At 36.7% G+C, this 21,323-nt stretch overlaps 1 protein-coding gene across 1 annotated transcript in view; it reads left to right on the top strand.

The window, feature by feature from the left end:
- Positions 1 to 13,262: 13,262 nt before the first annotated feature.
- Positions 13,263 to 21,323, top strand: part of LOC120637459 (nephrin) — a 537,044-nt gene continuing 528,983 nt past the window's right edge. The window contains exon 1 of the mRNA XM_039909312.1: positions 13,263 to 13,503. The gene's annotated coding sequence lies outside the window, so the exon portion shown is untranslated. The remainder of the gene's footprint in view (positions 13,504 to 21,323) is intronic.

The following is a 21,323-nucleotide window of genomic DNA, read 5'->3' as shown; positions in this document are numbered from 1 at the left end:
CCGCGGCTCAAATCACAAGTCCGTGAATTTTGACGCCGATTTGCGCAATGTGCAGCGACCCTGCTTTCTTATTCCAAGGTTGTGGGTTCGATTCCCACTACTGAAAAGTATGTATTATAAGTATTTATGTATTCGTAATAAAATTTCATCAGTCATCTCAGTCAGTAAACATAGCACAAGCTACGCTTACTTTGGCGCTAGATGGCGCTGTCGTAGTATATATATTATTATGTATTAATTATAAGTTTAGAGATTGTCTGCATTTTTAGTACCAACCCGGAGTAGGGAAATTAATGAAATCCATACTAATCATCATACCTTCAACCGATTGAAGTCCACTGCTGGACATGGGTCCTTTTGTAGGGAGTTCTAAAATCCACGGTCGGAAATCCACGGACGGGCCGCTTGCTTCCAGCGGGTCCCAGCGACTCGTTTGATTTCGTATGCCCATCTCGATGGGGGCCGACCAACGCTGCGTTTACCTGTGCGGGGTCGCCATTCCAGCACCTTGGAACGTCCAACGTCCATCGGTTCTCCGAGCTATGTGCCCATTTCCACTTCAGCTTTGCGACTTGCTGAGCTATGTCGGTAACTCCGGTTCTTCTGCGGATTTCCTCATTCCTGATTTGATCACGTAGATATACTCCCAACATTGCTCTCTCCATCGCCCGCTTAGTGATTCTGAGCCTTCTTACGAGGCCCATAGCAAGTGCCCATACTAATGTTATCAATGAAAAATTGTTTTGTTTGTTTGTCCTAATTTTACGCCCTAACAAATTTACCAATCGACTTGTATTTTGGGATAGAGTTCGTTGAAAGGACGGAGAGTAACATAGGCTACTTTTTATCCCAGGTAAAGAAACAGTTTTAGGGATTTCCCTAAACCGTTATAAAGCAGGCAGAGAACGCGAGCAACAGCTAGTGAATGTAGAAATACACTTTTGTTGTAAACCGCAGAGAATAATGATAAAAGTTAGACAGCACAGATTGGCGGCCATAGCCATTTCTTCTATGTAACCAAAGGCGTAAAAAATGAATTCTACAGATGCATGTTAGGTTTTATAATGTTATAATATATAAAAATACATAACATATAATTTAAATTATACCGAAAATAGATAGATAGAAAAATAGATCATAAAAATACATTCGAAACTGCACAAACACAGCAAAATAATATATTCCCAAATATTGGTACGCAAAGGCGGTCTTATTGCTGAAGCAATCTCTTCTAGACATCCTTTGGGGAAAGTTATTCATATGTAAAAGTAGCGGCACAAAATACAAAATAAACTATCATCATAATATAACTACTATTGTTACTAATTCATATCTACTACAAAGAATAATATTTAATTATGAATATATTTAAAATTTTAAATTACATTAAATTACATAACATAAACTATATATAATTATAATAACAATAAAATTTTATTGATATAATTTTATACATATAAATACATAAAATAAAAAGGTACAAATAGTAAAAATTATCAAATATGTAACTTTTTTTATATCATTAGTTTTTTATTTATTTTAAAAATCGTTACCTGACCCATACCTTGGAGAGCACGTTGCCGATGAGCGGTAGGTGCAGGTTAAAGCTAATAGTATCTTTAAAGTCAATCTAATAATTTTCGACAGATGGACACAAGCCTTCTTCTTATATATTTGTAGATTCAGATGCACCTACCTACATTCATAGTAAAGTAAAAAAAAATTGTCTCCACCTTCCCTCCCGTTAAGGTCTTTAGTCCAGCAGTGGACTTTGTTGACAGTGGCTTTTGATGGATGAAGATTGAGGTAGATTTATAGGAGTTGTGCCACTTTTTTTATTCCACTACAAGTTAGCCCTTGATTGCAATCCCACCTGCTGATAAGTGATTTAGCAGTCTATGATTGTAACGGGCTAACCTGTTAGGTCAACCCTTTAGTTTGTATATTCAACCGACAAAGGGCGGAACTTTGAATCAACGATGAACGTTTAACGTAGTAGTGTTACAAGGAACCAGAGATAATTCTGAAATTATGAATTCCCAAATTGTCTCATCCAGGGATCGAACCCGGGATCTCAAAACTTAAAAGCGCAGTGCTCACAGTTGCGCCAGGGAATTATACGCTATAAACCGCGACTTGATATAATTTTTCGTTTAAAATGAAATGAAATACATATAAGTAGCTGCGAATGCTGATAAACGCATTGGAGTGCAGGTGACGCGGAGGCTTGCGTGCCCGCGTCTGACACAGCCTGATAGTGCCGTCATCGCCTCGCTGCTGCTGACTGACCTACTGCATTTATAGCCATTTCCATTATTTAACGAGATTTTGTGACCGCATTGAATAAAACTCAGGAACCATTTTTTGTTGCTGCCCAAACTGGCTTCCGTAGTAAGGGACCGACATATCTTTAAAGATTTGGACAAACAATGTTAGAATTTTCTTGGTTAATCACAGACGTGTTACTTGTTATACCATTTTGACTCTTACTTTTATGATTACTATTTTTTGTTAGTGATAAGAGCTGCGACTAATGGATGCAAAATTATCTTTGAAACTTCAAAACCGGGCACCGGGTTTTGGGTTTACGTTGCGTACCCAGCGCTATCGACTTATTAGTGTAGTAAACCACATATTACTTGCGGTTGGAAATTAAAAGTATTTTAAATAAGCCAAACGGGAGTAGGTCCCCGAGACGGTCATTTACGATTGTCAATGTTTACGTAATTAAAGATTTCAAATAGTGGTTGATTGAAGCTCCAAGCGCAAGAACAGATATATTATTCGCCCAAACCTCCATCGTATGTTTATCATGTCTTGCATCGTTATCTTTTATATCTGTACTTAATGTCATAGGTTGGTATATTTTGCACTACCAGTACGATTGAAAATATTGTAGTATTGTTGTTGTAGACAATGTATCTGCAGGCTGCATTCCGTCGTTTTTTACGCGGGAAAAGCCGTACGGTACAGCTAGTAAATCAATATAAAGATTATTTTAGCTATTTAGCTTCAGTGTGTGATATTTATAAAGGTTTCTTCTCTTCAGGGCTCCTCGACCCGTCAGTAATGTCGGCGATGACGGCTAACCTTATCAGCGGCTGACAGACTCCCTGCACGCGATGTCACTCCGCGATTCTTAAACGCTATTTATCCAACCGTTTATTTTCCTTTACCATTATTAATGGGGTATAAGCTAGGTGCCAGATACTAGCTGCGGGATTAGTGTACATTAAGGGAGAATCTGCGAAATAATGCTCGCTTTTTCCGAACATCATTGCCCCGTCAGTTAAGGGGCGGGGGAAAATGCTTGTTGGGTGGCTTTTTAGAAAGTAAGCAGTGGATCAACTATGAATCACGAGGTCCCGTGTTCGATTCTCGTCAGGCCAAGTGTTATCAGGATATGAATGGGGTTTCCTGTTAAAAATTCTCAATACCCGTATTCTACGTCCGTTTGCAAGATGTAAGCTATATGTATAAGTTCGGTGCAATGATTAAGAGGGCATAGGAAACAAACAAATATATAATTTCGAATTTCATCATCATCATGCCAACTAATACGTCCACTGTTGGACAAGAGTCATTTGTAGGGAGTTCCAAATGCCACGGTCTTGTACCACCCGGGCTAGACCCCAAGACTTGACCCCTAAGACTTGTTTGATACCCGGATTCGTCACAGAGTCAACCAACGCTGCGTTTACCGGTGCGAGGTCGCCATTCCAGCTTTCACCTTGAGACCCTAACGTCCATCAGCTTAGTCGGTTTTCGCATTTATATCATTAACTAGTTGTGCCTTGCGGATTTGCCTGAGTAAATTACGGGACGCAGCGTACTTCTTCATAGTCTACACTTACCTTAATAAATCATACAAATCGTAAAGTTATTTGAATAATACTGGAAGTGCTAAATATACAAATCTTTGATATTAAGTACAAATAATATTTCAACATATTTTAACGAACAACGGAGGTGTGGGTGAATTATATACCTTTTATTGCTGTTGCAGGTTTAACCACCCACTATTTAAAACTTTCAAACACGCAAACATTGTCAATCGCAAATGCCTGACCCGAAGAACTACTCCCGTTTTACCTTATTTAAAATACTTTGAATTTTCTATAACAGATGACTGCATTAATGTGTAACTTAACAGTACAGGTACTACGTAGCACCACATATTAGTCGATAGCGTTGGGTTAGCAACGTTGACCCAAGTCAGTAAAAGGATGGATGCCCGTGATTGAAGTTTGATAATTTGGTATGCATCAGTCACAGCTTCTGCCACTAACAAAGAATAGTAATCGTTAAAGGATGAATCGAAATCGCATTGTAAGTTTATTCGTAAGCTTAAGGTTAACCCAGAAAATTCCAAGTATTGTTTGTTCAGTCCTAGCATTTAAGTTCTCATAAATGTAGCTACACTTAATTTGTTTGGTTTGCTGCTATCCGCTGAGGAGTTCTGTCCTCTCCAATCCAATAACGTTCAGCAGATTAAAACCAAATTTGGAAAAAAAAACTAATAGTATAACTCCAGTAACAAATAATTATTGAAATCGGTTAATGTTTGATGGAGATGGTGTAAGATTGTCAAACACTTGAGAGGGGGTCACCCCTCTCCCGAAGGAACTGAAATGAATTTCGGCATAAAAAGTATCCTAAGTCCTACCTCGTAGTATGATCTCAAATCGAAAATGAAAAAAATACAGACCTTCAATGTACAGAATTCGACCTGTTACAGTTTTATGACTGTTACAGTTTTATTATGAGTACAGATATTATTATGGACAAATAGCCGAAGTTTACTCCAGATCAACAATACACCAGTACGTTTACTAACGTGTGGCTTTACAAGGACCACGGCAGGTCATATATGTAATTTGTCAACACAATGCAACACAAATACTCGGCAAGAATGCGTCATCTATGTCATGAAAGCCACTCGAGCGCGTCCGGTCAAATGTTTTACAAAAAGCAAAGTAGCTATTCTCTGTGAACATCAAATGCCGGCGGCCCTGTTAATTTAGCATTCATCGCGGGATCTGGCTGTATCTCTGTTTACATCCTATTTAGAACTGCCCCGCGCGGATAAAGACTCAAAGAAAAGCCTATCTCTTCCGTTTGCACGTTTGCTCTGCTAACTTTGACTTGACGGCGCTTCGGTGTGCGATGCTTTCTGCGTTGGTACATACGTCTATGTGTGGCACGTTGCAAACGAAAGTGTAGTAAGTAATGTTGGAGCATTCCCATTCAATTCGCTATGATTGCAATCCTCACTGAAAAAGATTTGAGAACTTTAGAGCCTTACAATAAAACGGCATAACGTCGGAATACTTAGTCAAAAACAATGACTTAGCTATTGTTAAGTTGACATCTCTTGAGGATGTTTCGGTGTCGGAGCAAAACGGTAAGCGCGGTGGCTTTATGTTAGAAATCCTGGATTCAACTCCCGGCAATTTGGTTATTTGGGAATTTATAATTTCTAAATTTTCACTGGTTACTACCTAAAAGACATGCTGCTAAGCGAATAAGCGTTTTGGTTTTCGCGTAGAAACCGATTAGGGGAATAGGTTTAATATAACTGCCATACTCCTTAAAAGGTTGCCCGCTACCATCTGATTCTGCAGAACCAGATGCCGAGTCCTCAGATGAGATTGCAGTCAAGAATTAACTTGTACTGGAACAAAAAATAGAAAACGAAAGGTCAAGGAACTTCGCAAAGTAAAGCCTGCTTCTATCCAAATAAAGCTTAATATAAGTGTTTTTTTTATTCCTTTTCATGGTAATAATTGATGGAAAAAGCAGTTTGATGTCGTCTACCCACCTCTTTGGCACGAGCTGGACAGGCGACCAACGCCGCGATTACCGGTGCGAGGTCGTCATTTCAGTACGTCATTAAAACATAATCCAATAGTTCTTCGATTGTGTGCCCCGCCCATTATCACTTCAGCTTCTCGACTCACTGAGCTATGTTGGTAACTAAAGTTCTAAGAATCTCCTCATTTCTGATTTGAGACACTCTTACGTCCAGATACTCTTAGCATAGCTCTTTTCATTGCCCGGTGAGTGACTTTGAGCCATCTCACTAAGCCGATTTGTATTTAAATAGGTAAATCCTCTTATTAAATTAAATATGAAGTTATGACACTTTGCATGAAGATCACACATTCAATACAGCGTACAGTCGTAAGTGCGCGTGCAATGGCCACACACGCGTAGTGTTGGTTTAGCTTAATGTGAACGCCTCGCGAGGGCTCGTTTTGTGCGCGCGCCGTTATCAGCGGTCGCGAGTCTGCGCCTGCCATTAATGTTTCATCCCTCAATCTACTGCCGCCCTAGTACTACGGTCAGAAAAAATACGCAAAAAGAAATTACTAAGTTTAGTAACACTGTAACGTTTTGAATCATGTGCGTTTTAAGTACACTTAGTTATTTTAAGAATGAATTGTGCCTTTTGGAGTAGAGACTTTGGGGTCCGGAGGCAAGAGCCCTTTTCAAAGAATTATCGAAAAGGGTTATCGAGTCTACCGGTGATCCTAGAGCGGGCAGTTACCTTGGCCAACGAATTAGTTTGGCCATCCAGAGGGGCAATGCTGCCAGCATCTTAGGAACTGTGCCTCGCTGCGGTGGTTTCGAGGACGTTTTAGATTTTATTTAGTTTTTAAATAGTTTATTTTAGGTTATAGTTATGTATTAATAAAAATTATATTTTAGAATGAGAGAGAGTTTTTTGTGACAGATCTCGTCTGGAGAAGTTTTAGTGCCATGCTTTTTCTGCTGCCAAAGAGCAATTTTATGTTGCGGTCTTACACATGAGGGTTAACGCCTCAGGAAACCTTTGATGGACACAGGGCGACACTTTGTAGGACAGTTGTATGTCACTGACACTGTTTATAGGTCCGGTGGACCATCTCCTTTTCCGTGAAATTACTATAAAAATAAGGATAAATAGTAATAAATATCACTTGCTTTAACGGTGATAGAAAACATCTTAAGGAAACCCGCATGCCTGAGAGTATTCCATAATATTCTCAAAGACGAGTGAAGTCTACCCTCACTTGGCCAAAATGAGTATATCCTTAAACCTTATCACTCTGAGAGGTGACATGTGCCTAGAAGTGGGCCAGTAATGGGTAGATAAATAAATAAAATAATATACTACGACAACACACCCATCGCCATCTAGCCCGAAAGTAAGCGTAGCTTGTGTTATGGGTACTAAGATGACTGATGAATATTTTTATGAATAATAAATACTTAAAATATACATTTAAACAGTGTCTGGGACACTAAAAAACATTCATGTTCATCACACAAACCTTTTCCAGTTGTGGGAATCGAACCCACGACCTTGGACTCAGAAAGCAGGGTTTTTGCCCACTGCGCCACTCGGCCGTCATATTCATATAATGCTTCTTATATAGATTGGTCCTTAAAAGCTTTGTTTTCATTTAAAGTCTTGATGTAAGTGAAGTTGCAACAGATTTTTCGGGATGGCTCTGGTTGGATTGGTTTGAGTTGGTAACTGATGGTTCATTGGTAGTATTCCTTTTCCCAGTAATTATCAATAACACTTTTTATTTAACTCTTTAGAGCCCAGTTGTTAATGCAAAGCTACAAGCTTGAGCCCATCAATCCATATTGCAGCAAAGGCGTACAATACGTACGCCTTTTTTTCTGTATATATAATGTACGCATTAAAGTTTCTTGAATAAAGATACTTTTGACTACTATTAAAGAGCAACTACTGAGTTTCTTGCCGTTTCTTCTAGGAAGAATCTGCTTTTCGAACCGGTGGTAGAGTCACTACAAACAGACATACTTGACGTTTCAAATGTGCTTATAAAGTCGGCTTACTTAAAATAAATTAATTCAGAATTTTTGAATTTTGACTTTGACTTTGACTTACGCTGCAATGTAAAGTTGATGATAACGGTTAGTGTAAAAATCCATAGCTATCATCAAAAATTCATTATCATAGAATTAACATAAAATTAATTAACTTGAAATTAAAAATAATAATATTGTTCTACAAGTATAATTCTCTACCCAAATCAAGAGGCATCAGACTAACAGTTCTATTTATATAGTTTTGGATACATTTCTTTCTTTCATTATTGACTGGTTTCCTATATAAAAATATACTTGACCTAAAAAAATAATATGTACGCATGTAACTGATACGAGGAAAATGATCAATCTGAAAACGATTCAAGTTAGAAAGAAGAATTTCAAGAATGGAAAGAAAATGTTGAGTCCATGTTTTCTTTATACTAATTAATCAAATAGAAATAGAGTGTGTTTTTAAGACTTCACGGCAGAATTGAAAACAATAGGTGTGAATTTTATTATCTTCAATGTTTTTTCAATATGTACTAATAAATAAAAAAATATACAAGCGACTGTGAATGCAGTCAAAATTTAAAAAAAATATTAGCACGATAAAACACTAACTACTCACGCTATAGAATACCTCACAATATAAACCAAATAACTGTTAAATTAATTATTATGTACCAATAATAACCATTACATTAAAAAAGACAATTGTTAGGTATTAATTGAATATACTAAACTAAGCAACACAATGACAGCTGCTTGTATCTCGGCAGTCCCGAGTTCACCCGATCGAGCCTTTCACCTCACAGCGTGATGGTTCAGCCTAACTTACTATCTGGTGAAAAATCTGTTTGCGGTGTGCCAAAAAAAACTTTTCACTTCGAAAAATTCTAAAATCGGCCACTATTCTTTTGGAAGAAAATTGTAACAAATTTAATCTCTTGTAGAACCTCTTACGTAAAACGGTTTAAACACGGTCATATTTTGTATTACAATATAATTTACAATTCCTTTACTTACAGATTGCGTTTTCAGTGCTACTAGGTTCAATGGTAACATGAACCAACTTCTCAAAATATATTTTTTTAATAGTAATAATTGAAGGGCTTATCAGCATCTGATACGTAGGAAACCATTGTCTTTAATCACAGCAACATTTCAGAGGGCAAGCATCATAGCAGATCCTGCAACATGCCGCCCTGTGTCCATTTATTTGAGGCGTAGGTGTTAAGCTACATGCCCTTGTAATTATACCGCTGCTGCTTAGCGGCAGAAATAAGCAAGGCGATAGTACTTAAAACGAGCTCTGTCTGTGTATGTGCTACTAAAATTGTTATTTGTATCCGCGATATTTGATGCATGTCGTGTTACGGGTACCTACTTTACCTTGATGTAATCATATTAAGTCTCAAATTGCCTGTAGCCAACAAATCCGCTTACAGGCAGGAACATGTTTTGCTTTTACGTATTAATAATATATTCAAAAGGTTCACAGGAAACAGCGCTTGTGTTCAAGCGCACCTTGTTTTACATGAATAATTACGGATTGTATATAATGACATAGCGTTACGCGCTGTAATTATCGCTTCAAATATAAAAAAAATAGTTAAAATTTGTCACGGTAAATTTTGGTGTTATAGAGGTAATAATTTCGTAATTATTAGCATTGCTACTTTGTTCACGTAATATATTTCTCGGGTTGAAAATGTGGCATCATTCGTTAGGTTTTTAATTATTATAAACGTAGGCCTAATCTTTCGAAAGTGCTTATCACCATCGAAAAGTCAAGTAATTTCAGATGTATAGTATCCATCATAGTATTCCCTCCAAACCTTTTTTCCATCGAAGCCCATGGACACGTACATAGCGATTCGCTTCTTTGTTTCTCGAAAGCAGCCGCAACGATTCCATTTTCTCCATCACCATAAAGTTGTACCTTAATATCAATAGTCAATAGCCATAATGTAAGCGAAGCGCTGATAGCCTAGTGGTTAGAGTTTCGGCCTCCCTTTCACACCGCACCGAACCTCCAACTTTTCCGAGTTATGTGCGTTTTTAATTTGAGCGAATATTATTGTGAACTGGTTTCTTTCATGTCTGATAGTTCTCTATAACGTTCTCAAAGGTGTGTGAAGTCTTTGGTACCAAATAAATTGGCCAGCGTGGTGGACTACGCCTAAACCCATCTCATCTCCGAAACCGGAGCATCCTCGAAACGTGCGTAGAGGGTACATTGCCGAGGATATTTTTGGTGTGGAGTATACGGATTGAAGAAATTATAAATTACACCATACAGATTCTCCTGCTGTTCGCGGAGTATTGCAAATTAAGCTTAATTTTCAAAATATATTTATTTTCATAATAAACCCATTCTGAACCGAGACTAGAGCTCTGAAGTGGGCCGGAAATGATGATGATGATGTTCTGGGCAAGCGAATGCTATCATTAAGTGAGATTGCGGTGATAAATTAAAAAAAAATACATGAAGGTATATTAAGATCAGTTAAAATAGAAATAATTAAAAACCCGGAACTCAAAAACAGTGTATAAATAGGTTTAATTTTTGTAATACGTGAAACTCTAAAACAGCTGATTCAATTAAAACAAACTTTTATTTCAGTCCAATTATTGGGTTGTAACAAACGTTTCAGACTGATAGTAAATAATTAATTTTGTATGCAAAAGTTGTAAGCCAGATGCGGAGTTGAATCATCGAAGTGCCAGTGAGACACACACCTCTATTTCTATCTATCTACTAATATTATAAATGTCAATGTAAGTTTGTTTGTTACGCTTTCACGCAAAAACTACTTAACCGATACTCATGAAACTTTGTACACATATTCTTGGAAGTGTTAGAAGTAATATAGGATACTTTTTATTAAGCTCGGTTCCTTTGGGAGAGGGGATGAGTGTTTGACGATTTTACACCATAACTCCTACAAATTATAACCTATTTAAATAATTAAGTTCTTTTGATATCAATAAGTTGGGCGGTTGTATCTATTTTGTAACATTGCATGCCAAATTACTGGCAATACACTGTACCTTAAACCAACATCTAAAGCCTTATTGACTGTTCCTTTGGGAGAGGGGATGAATGTTTGACGATTTTACGCCATAACTCCGACAAATTATAACCGATTTAAAAAATTAAGTTCTTTTGATATCAATAAGTTGGGCGGTTGTATCTATTTTGTAACATTGCATGCCAAATTACTGGCAATACACTGTACCTTAAACCAACATCTAAACCTTATTGATTGTTCCTTTGGGAGAGGGGATGAATGTTTGACGATTTTACGCCATAACTCCGACAAATTATAACCGATTTAAATAATTATTTTTGCACTACAGAGGTTGTAATATGTGTTTAATTTTGCCCAAACTGTGGTTGGAGATAAAGGACAGAACTCCTCAGCGGACAGCAGCAAACCCCTCATTTAGGCACAATGTTTACTGAGAGGCATAAACACGGAGTTCCTGTTGAATTCATTATTAGCATGTAAAGTTAAAAATGTAAATCCATTATAGCGCGACAGCCTATTTGAGGCGAGAGGTAAAATGGTTGACGTCCAATTTATTTTAAACACTAGTGGCGGAAGGCGACTTCGTTCTCGTATCAAACTGTTATAATTTTTTCTATACCTATATAAGTATGAAAATTTGGACTTTCTTATTATCTTTCTACCGTCAATTTCTTCGCTTTAGCGATAAATTTTCTAATAATAAAATAAAAAAGTCATGTATCCTATAAGTATTACCCTCTTTAAGTGCTTGGATAAATCCCATTAGATTATTTTTTCGTTTAATTAGTATGTATAGTTATCGGGTTTCTAGTAATCATAGGTCATAACCAAAGCCTCTGATTAGACCAAACCAAGGCTATTTAATAGTAATAACGGACAGTATTAAAACACGAGTATGGGTTTATCACACTAGGTGAAGCTGAGCAAGGTTATCAACAGTAGCGTACAAAACTTGATATTTAGATTGAAGAGTGAAAGCCCAGTTATAGGAGCTCGACTTCACTTTCCGGGAGCAGAGTTCAAATCCCAGCACGCACCTCTAAGTTTTTTTGATGATGATGATGACCTCTAAGTTTTCTAAGTTATTTGCGTTTTAAGTAATTAAAATGTTACTTGCTTCAACGGTGAAGGAAAACATCGTGAGGAAACCGGCATGCCTGAAAGTTCTCCATAATGTTCGCAAAGGTGTGTGGAGTCCACCACTCCGCACTGGGTCAGCGTGGTGGACTACGGCCTTAACACCTTCTCATTGTGGGAGGAGACCCATGCCCTTTAGTGAGCCGGTAATGGGTTGATATGATCATGATCATGATGATGATGGCGTATAAGACTTTATTTACTCCCATAATATCAAACCTCTAAAAGATTCTGAAACTGTTCGCTTACTGTTAACATTTAAACAGCCAGCTCTTGTATCCTTATATCATTCATTACCGAGTATATATACAAAATTATAAACTAAGTATTAATATAGTAAATATATTTTGTAGTAGTTATTACACATTTTGTATCGTGCAATTATTACAAATCCCTGGAATATGTTTTTTAATGTTGGAAGGTCTCGATTCCGATGTGCTCGGCAGAATATTAATAATTTAATTATAAAAATATAATTATGAAAACATATTCAAAATATCTGATGGTATCTTGCTGTGAAAACAAAATAATAGAAACATTGAAAAAAAATGGCGGTGATATGAATAACCTTTTTTAAAAAAAAAGCCCTTGAATGACAATGTTCTTTTTTTGAAATTCATACACATACCACGCATCTAGCAGTAAGAAATTGGCTTTCTGTGTGAACTCCTTTGCGCAGAAGAGATCGAAATAAAAACAAATGATTCTTAAAATGAATTTCTTTATTATTCATTGTCCTTAGTTAAATTCAATGGTTATTTATGGCAATAAGCTAACAGCTCAACAAGAATCTTTTAGAGATGATTTAAAGCATGAGAGATGAAAAAAAAAATCAACAAGGCAACAATTAGAACCAGTAATTTCTCTTATGAGAGCAGACCTTTATAGTTTCACGTGATAAGGTCACTAATAATAAACAAATATCGAGCTAAGATCAGGTCCTAAAGTACCAGTTAACGCATGCCTAAATCCTCGATCCTCGAGAACCTATTATTGGCTTAATGTTGGTTTAGTAGTACAGACCTAAGATATTTTCCATATCTAATAGGCAGAGCGTGTTAGGTTACATAATTTTAAAAAAAGTACCTAATGGAATATAATCCAAACGTAAGGTTAAAAAGCAAATAAAACCTTAACGTCTTATGAAAAGGCTCGAGCTTAGCTAGCACAATTCTGACAACTTGAATGCTGAAATACTCTTTGACAGAGAAGAGGCTTGCGCGGCGCGGGCTTCAGTAGTAGCCGCGGTGCCGTGGCGGACGGATGTGTTCCGATCTCGCGTCTCGAGTCCTCTCGAGTGATTAGTGCTCACGATACGCTATCGAGTGTGGTGCTGTGCTGTGGATTTAGATATAGTGTTACGTGCACGTGTGTAAGTTTACGTTGATAAACGAAATCCAGTTCATACAAGTGCGACCGATAACCCGACTTTGGATTATTAAAACTAATATAATGTGATACGTGTGCAGAGGAGAGGAGTCTACGTTAACTTCTAAAATTTGTAAGTTTATAATTTAAATTTTCAAGTGTGTTAAGAAACATGTACAAATATTTTGGCTAGCGGAAGTGGAATAAAAACTTATATGTTATTAAAAAAAAGTCATAAATCGGCCGCTACTTTGTTACATAAGTATTGAGTGGAACCCAATACGGGAATAATGTTTTAATATGTTTTTTTAATCTACCTACAATTTTCGTACTATTCCGAATTCAAATTTATGTTTATTTAGGAATCTGTGTAGGCAATGTCGAGCTGAGGCCGATATATAATATTAATGCGAAGGTATTTAAGCAATTTATTAGAAGGACAGTTGGTAGCATCCCTTGGGCTAGTCGCAATTTATACAAAGATATTTGGGGTTCGGATCTAGTTTGTATCGGTATGCTGAACACGTTTAGCATTTATTAACAATGTTAGCATTATAATATTTGCCGTTCATGAAATATGTAGAGGACCGGTATGAATATTTCATATAATGTGACATATTACTTTGAGTATTTTGAAACCTCGTGTTATGTTATGTATATGTAACATACCTCATAGGTAAGCCACCGACGCGACTACTGACTATCTTGTCATCAAAACGTACCACAAAGTACCTTTTCGGTTAATCGAGTATAATTATCAATTCTTAGAAAACAGTGCATTTGTAGCTTAGGTTTTAAGTAAATGATTGTATTTATCACCATCCTCTCACTGCAATGGAAAATATGTATATGATTACGCATTAAAAGTTCCTTAATTTGTATAAGGAAAGCTATAGAAGTCGATTTTCATTTTTTTTTTGGCACTACAAGCTTTGAGTAAGATCTAAAAAAACTAAGATATTTTTTTTTGAAAAAATTCACGTTAAAATCGTAAATATATTTTTTTGAGAACTTTTTGATATGACGTAGTCAAATAAGGCGGTGTCCTTAATATTATTACTCCGTAAAGATTTACGTATTTCATTTACAAATATATAAAGGTTTACAACGATTATATATTTTCCTAAGATATTTATCAAATTCTCACTTAGCGTAAATAACTATATCAAATGAAAATATAACATTGAATTAAAACCATTTAGATATTTATGTTCATTAGAAAGGGACAAAACATGCCTATTCAGGTCAAGTAAATAAATAACGCCTTGTTATTTTAACATTTATAACATTTTCTCAACGACTCGTTGAGAAAATGTAGTAGATTTTTTTTTATTTTGGCTAATTAACAAATGTGGTTAACGAACATCAATCGGAAGTATTAAATATTTTTGGTAACTGCCGTTTAACTATTTTAAAGAAATTTAAAGACTAATTAGATATTCTTGAATGCGTTAATATACGAGTATTATAGTGTGAGTGAAATAAAAAGGCAATAGTTTTTCATTTAAAAGCAAACGTGACTTTTCCCAGAGCTTGTGCATTACTTCAGAAATATGGCAAAAACAATTTTTGTAAACATATCACTATAATTATTCAGAACGAGGAAAATATTTTGCGGAGGATAAGAAAATAAAATAGTCTATGCAAATTCCGTTCCCCAATTTCCCACAACATATACATAAAGTTTGATCATATTTGAATAAAGTTAGACGGGCAAGAATTGCGAATCACCGCTCGCGCCTCGTTGATTACTTTTAAATCTGACTTGAACCGAAGTTGCGGGGCCGTCGATAATTTCCCCATTGATATTACCTACCCCGAGATCAAAACTTAAACCTTGCGACCTCAAAGACGCTGGGAAATGTTAAAAGTTCCGTTATGAGAAAAGTACGTTTAAACTCGTCTTCCAAACAATTTATTGTTTCCCCGGAAAGATCTGTTTTAAACTTTTACATAAGTGCCGTTTTACATTGAACTAGTAGCAGGCCAGTCCAGCGATCCAATCTCACAGTGAAAAAATTTTGTTTTTTGGCATTAATTTACGACGACGGACGTCGATGAAAGCCCAGTGATTAGGACTTCGCCATGACTTTCTTCACCTCTGACTTTTTCGAAGTTTCGTATGTGCGTTTCAACTAATTGAAATATGACTTGCTTCAACGGTGAAGGGAAACTTAGTGAAGAAACCTGCATGCCTGAGAGTTCTCCATAATGTTCTCAAAGGTGTGTGAAGTCCACCAATCCGCACTGGGCCAATGCGGTGGACTACGGCCTGAACCCTTCTCATTACGGGAGGAGACCCGTGCACTGTAGTGGGCCGGTAATGGGTTATGCGATGATGAAGATGCAAGTTTGGTAGATAGACTTACGCGGTAAAATTCCAAGATAAGGACTCTTATCTGATTGTGGGACGTATGATAGCACAAACCATTCGATTGTGCTAGTTAAGCAACATTGGTCTCAGTCAACTTATTTTTGTATAGTCTTATATATCTATAACTTTTGAGTTTGTATTTAACGTTTGCTTATTGCCTCGTACATCCTACATGACGTCGTGATAAAACCAATATTATTGAAATTTTGAATTAATTTATTGAATTGACTAATTTACTGTTCCGGAAAATTGGAAAGTTCCGAATGCGATGTAGATGAAGTTACCGATAAGGTAACTTTGTTAGTTATTATAAACACATCGGCATATTTAGCGGAACACAAAAAAAAAGTTCAATAATTAAAAAAATATGGTTTTATTTTAAAATCTACTTACTACACTTCTTTGTTTATTTAAAGTTTCATTTGTTTTATTTAAAATGAGATCACATTAAAAACAGATTTTGCGAGTAAAGGCTATTTGTGAAAAATGGTACGTAATGGAACTTTTCATGTAACCGGGATAAGTGAAAATTAATATTATAAATAACAATTAGTTAAATTAGAAAAATGGTAATTAATATCGCGTATTTCCTCCACGTGCTCTTATTAAAGTCTCTACCCATCTAGGCATACTGAGAACTTAAGTAAGATGGCCTTTGCGGGTTTTTAGTTTGTTTTTTCTCTCAAAAATGTTACAGCAAGTAGACGTGATGTTTGCGTAAAGATAGTTAAAGATCCAGAAAATAACAGCTACTTTTAATAAAGGAATTCATGAAGAAGGTGTAGCGGGAAAAACTTACTTTTTTGTCATTAGCAACAGTCTAAAACAATCCAGTGCTGGACTAAAGGCCTCTTCCAAAGGTAGGGTTTGCCCAAAATCACCTAGCTGAGGTTACCTGATAGGTTGGTGATCGCAGTAGGTAGATGGTAGTCGTAATACAGATAACGCTGCTGTCTGTCTCGGTTCTATGAGGGAATAGATCACTGTGAATTGCAAGAGCAATAAAGATCATAAAATCAATAAATATCCAACACAAATTAATGCTGGAACGATTTACTGGAATAATGTTAACCACCTGTTTTATAACAGTTTTCTTGGTAATCATTCTGATTTCAAAAGTTTTAATAAATATAATCTTGGACTAAAACTATTTGTTATATTCTCTGTTAGTAATTAGAGACTGCCGTGTACATGTATCGTTTCGTTAATATTTTGTGAAATTATTCTCTTATATTCTCTTATTATTGTTTAAATGTTTTTGAAATATTGCCTAGATCCAACATACATAGGAGTAGACATGCATGCTGGCTTATTATTTTAATTTTATTTAACTACCAGCGTTGTAGAATAGCAGGCAGTTTTATTAAACCGACACTCCTAAAACTCCCCCGGCATATAGGTGCAAATGATAGTTTTAGCTGTAACTTAGTGTAATTTCTTTAATTTTTACCCTTTTTTGTTTTTCATTTTATATTACTTGTGTTTAATGTTGCCGAACAACTAAACGTGTTTTCTTTCTTTCATTCTTTATAATATTATTGAGATGCTTCTACTTGGCATCATACCGGAACCAAGCGGACTCGCTCGAGTGGTGACTACCCAGATAGAATTTAAGATCTCCACTAGATTTTACATATTTTTTTTTTATGTTAGCAAATACATCAAAATATTTTGTTAATCTAGAAAGCACACACAAGACGGAAAGTAAATGTTACCGACCTGCTAACATAAAGAACCAGCTCCCCTTATTTGACCGAGAATTCGGATTGATATTGGAGAAAATACTGACTGAAGACCCTAACAAGTTAATAAGACACAAAAGGAAATTCTAGATACCTTTGAATAGAATTGAACAAATACTTGAAATAGGTAAAGGTTTTCATACTTAAATTAAAGGAAAGCTTTTCATAAAGAGGCGAATTTATTCTATTTACGCGATTCACTGCGATTTCACCAGATGGCAAATGACGATGTAGTAAAATAAGATTACATGCTTATAAAAAAGAAGTAAGACAGATTACTAGACTCATAAGTAATAGCGTACTTTGCGGTTTATACTCGCGCGTTATTTTTATCGCAGTAACATATGGGATTTTAAATAATTGAGCGCATGCGAGTATAAAAATATTATAAAGCGCGATTCTAAAATTGTGTTGCAAGAAGTAAACTCGTGGTGTCCGCTTAGCCTTAGTATTTATAAGAATACAGGATAAGAGTTAGCACCACTTGGTTTTGCGCAGTAACATATAGATTATGCTCCGTAGCTGTTGCGTAGGCCGTAGCGTAGATGCTGCGTAGAGGCTGCGTAGGCGTCTGTATATGTTGCTATGAATTAAAAATTCATTTACTTCCGTTAGGTATAGTTAATAAGCATCTTTGAAACGTCAAGTCCGACTGTTTGTAGACCTATGAAAAAATCACACAGTGTCCCTTAGGTCTGTGCCTGTGTCTACCTAGGATCAGAATTGGCAATTTTTTTTAATTTAAATAGGCTAAAGTGCATCCTCCTTTGCGCCGCAGCGCTTAAAAGTAAACCGCGCGTCATCATCATCATTGTGTCAACCAATTGACGTCCACTGCTGGACATAGGTCTTTTGTAGGGAGTTCCATAATACACGGTCCTGGGCCGCTTGCCTCCAGCGGCTCCCAGCTACTCGCCTGATGTCATCTGTCCACCTCGTTGGGTTCCGACCTACACTGCGTTTACCGGTGCGGGGTCGCCATTCCAGCACCTTAAGACCCTAACGTGCATCGGTTCTCCGAGCTATGTGCCCCGCCCATTGCCACTTCAACTTCGCGACTCGCTGAGCTACGTCAGTAACTCTAGTTCTTCTATGGATCTCCTCATTTCTGATTTGATAACGTAAAGATATTCCTATCATAGCTCTCTCCATCGCCCGCTGAGTGACTCTGAGCCTTCTTACGAGGCCCATATTAAGCGACCATGTCTCTGATCCGTAAGTCATCACTGGCAACACGCACTGTTAGAAGACTTTAGTCTTCAGGCACTGGGGGGTTTTGGAGAAAATGTCACGAAGTTTCCCGAACGCTACCCATCAGAGTTGGATTCAACGGTTCACCTCTTTCTCAAAATTGGATCTACCTAACTGGATCGTGTGTCCTAGGTGACCGCGCGTAACAGCTAGTATATAAAAAAAGATTATTATTTTTATACGTGTAGTTTGAATTTGTAAGAAAAACAGTTTTTATCTACGATGGGCAGACGGGTTGGTGATTGCATTACAAGGTATTAGTAGCACAGAGAACGCTACTGCCCAATTTCCGTTATACTCCTTTGGTCGCCTCGTACGACACCCGTGGGAAGAATAGGGCTAGTTACAATAATTTTATTCTGATCTGCCGTCACAACATGGCAAATCCTATTATATATCCTCACCAAAACGAATGATCTACCTCGCAGTTATAATCATCATCATCATCTTATCAACCCATTACAGACCTACTACAGGGCACGGTTTTCTTTCCACAATGAGATGAGTTAAGGCCGTAGTTACTTAAAACGATAAAAGTGATATTTTAGTTATTTAAAACGCACATTACTTAGAAAAGTTAGAGGCGCGTGTAGGGATTCGAACTTGGCGCAAAGGGAAGCCGACGTCCTATACACTGGGCTATCACCGATGATATTCATCGCGTGATAATACAAAAAGAGAAAAAAGTTTGCTGTGTTCGGTTATACAGCATGTGTAGTTAGTTATATTGCTTCCAGTTAGTTTTATCTGAAACTAGTTTTAATGGAATCCCTGCGCACACAATGCTAAAGTTTTATGTTTGTGTGCAAACTGCTGCTTGCTCCCGCGATCGTTATCTATAGTGGGGACTTGACTACGCTATACTCCTAAGTTCATCTGTTTCTAAATAATTGAAGTGTTACCCGTGACTTCATTTTTAACTACAAACATGCAATCATGCAAAAATTTTGTGGATCTTTTCCTCTGTGAAATACGAAATCAAGTCTATTCTTCTGAAAATGTAATTTTTTCGGGATGAAAAGTAGCCAATGCTTTATTACAGATTTTAATCTATATCTCTGCTAAATCTTATCCTGAACCCCTAAGCCAGTCTGGCGTGATTGAGTACAACACATTCATCCTAAGTTTTGCAATATGAGTAGGAAATAACCATACTGTCACAGAGAGCTGTCTGTACCATTTACATAGAGCTGTCTATTCCCTTTTCACACCTAAGTCATGGCACAGAAACTAGCAACGCCCTAGAATTCATCCATTATCATTCACATTTCAACCAATATACGTCCACTGCTTTACCTAGGTATTTTGTAGGGCGTTCTAAACTCCACGATTTTTGGCCTCTTGTTTCCAGCGGCTCCCCGCGACTTTGTTGATGTCGTCTGTTCGAGTGTGAGCCTTCTTATGAGGCCCATAGTCATAAGTATTATAAACACAGAAGTGTTTAATGGATTTATTTTTCCTTGGTTAACGTTATTTTATTATTTTATAACGTTTGACTTACGTGTAGGGTAGAGTGTTTTCTTAGTTTGTGAATTTGTATTACGGCTTCGTCCGCCATTCTTATTGTTTTTCAAGCAAGCCGTAGCGGGAGAAGTTATTTTTAAGAGACGTGTGGTATCAATTTAGGTGTTTTTCTAGTGATATTTTTAAGTTCTGTATTCTGTAGAAACAACCGGGCGCAGTTTATTAAAATTCACTGCATGAAATAAAATAATATTTAAAAATAAATGTTTTGTTTACGTGTTGTCCTAATTTTTTTAAAACTCGCGATGACTTTTAAATTAAATGACCGATTGGAAAGCATTAAAAAGTATTTTAGTGCTATACAAATTCCTGTTTCAATGTACGTACGGTGATGAAAAAAATATTTATTTGAATAAGAATTAACACTTTTGTTTTTACCGGAGATCTTATAAAATGTTAACTCGCCAGTCTTCTCGCCAGATTTATGAAAACTGTAGTGAAAGATACCCACATTAGTCCACCAAACGCTAACAAGTATTTTTTTTGACTCAAATTTTTCTTAAGACGGTTCGCGAGAGTTCAGCCATTGCGATTAGCATTTCTGATTATCGTACAGGATCCACCTTTAATAATAGGTAATGATTCGATTTAAAACACGTGAACGACGCGCGTTTGTCGGTTTACTGCACCATATTGATGAACCTTTTTCACCTTCCCAATTTCCTTCTAGTTGAATCAAAAAACTCTGACATTTGAAACAGTTAAAGTGATACAAAACACTGCGGAACTATTAGGACGTTATGCCACGTTTATTAAACATGGTCCTTCAAGTTACTCTACCTATACAGCAAACTCTGAAACAAATGATTGAGTCACTTACAGAATCCAAAAACAATGTCAAAATATTTTGCGAAATAAACACGAAAACACTGGAAGTTTGATAACAATGTCATCGTAAGGTGCTGTGTTGGCTGTCGAGTATAAATTCGGAGTTAAACAACAAACGTCGCTGCTACTTGTTATAACTTCGCGAGGCAACTTTTAATTGGAATTATGGGAATCGACTGCGCATGTTACCGGAATTAATTGAAATAGAACGGGATTTGACATCGTAGTGTGAAA

Source organism: Pararge aegeria, chromosome 3 (assembly GCF_905163445.1).
Source record: "Pararge aegeria chromosome 3, ilParAegt1.1, whole genome shotgun sequence".
NCBI lineage: Eukaryota > Metazoa > Arthropoda > Insecta > Lepidoptera > Nymphalidae > Pararge > Pararge aegeria.
This window is presented reverse-complemented; position numbering and strand designations above follow the sequence as displayed.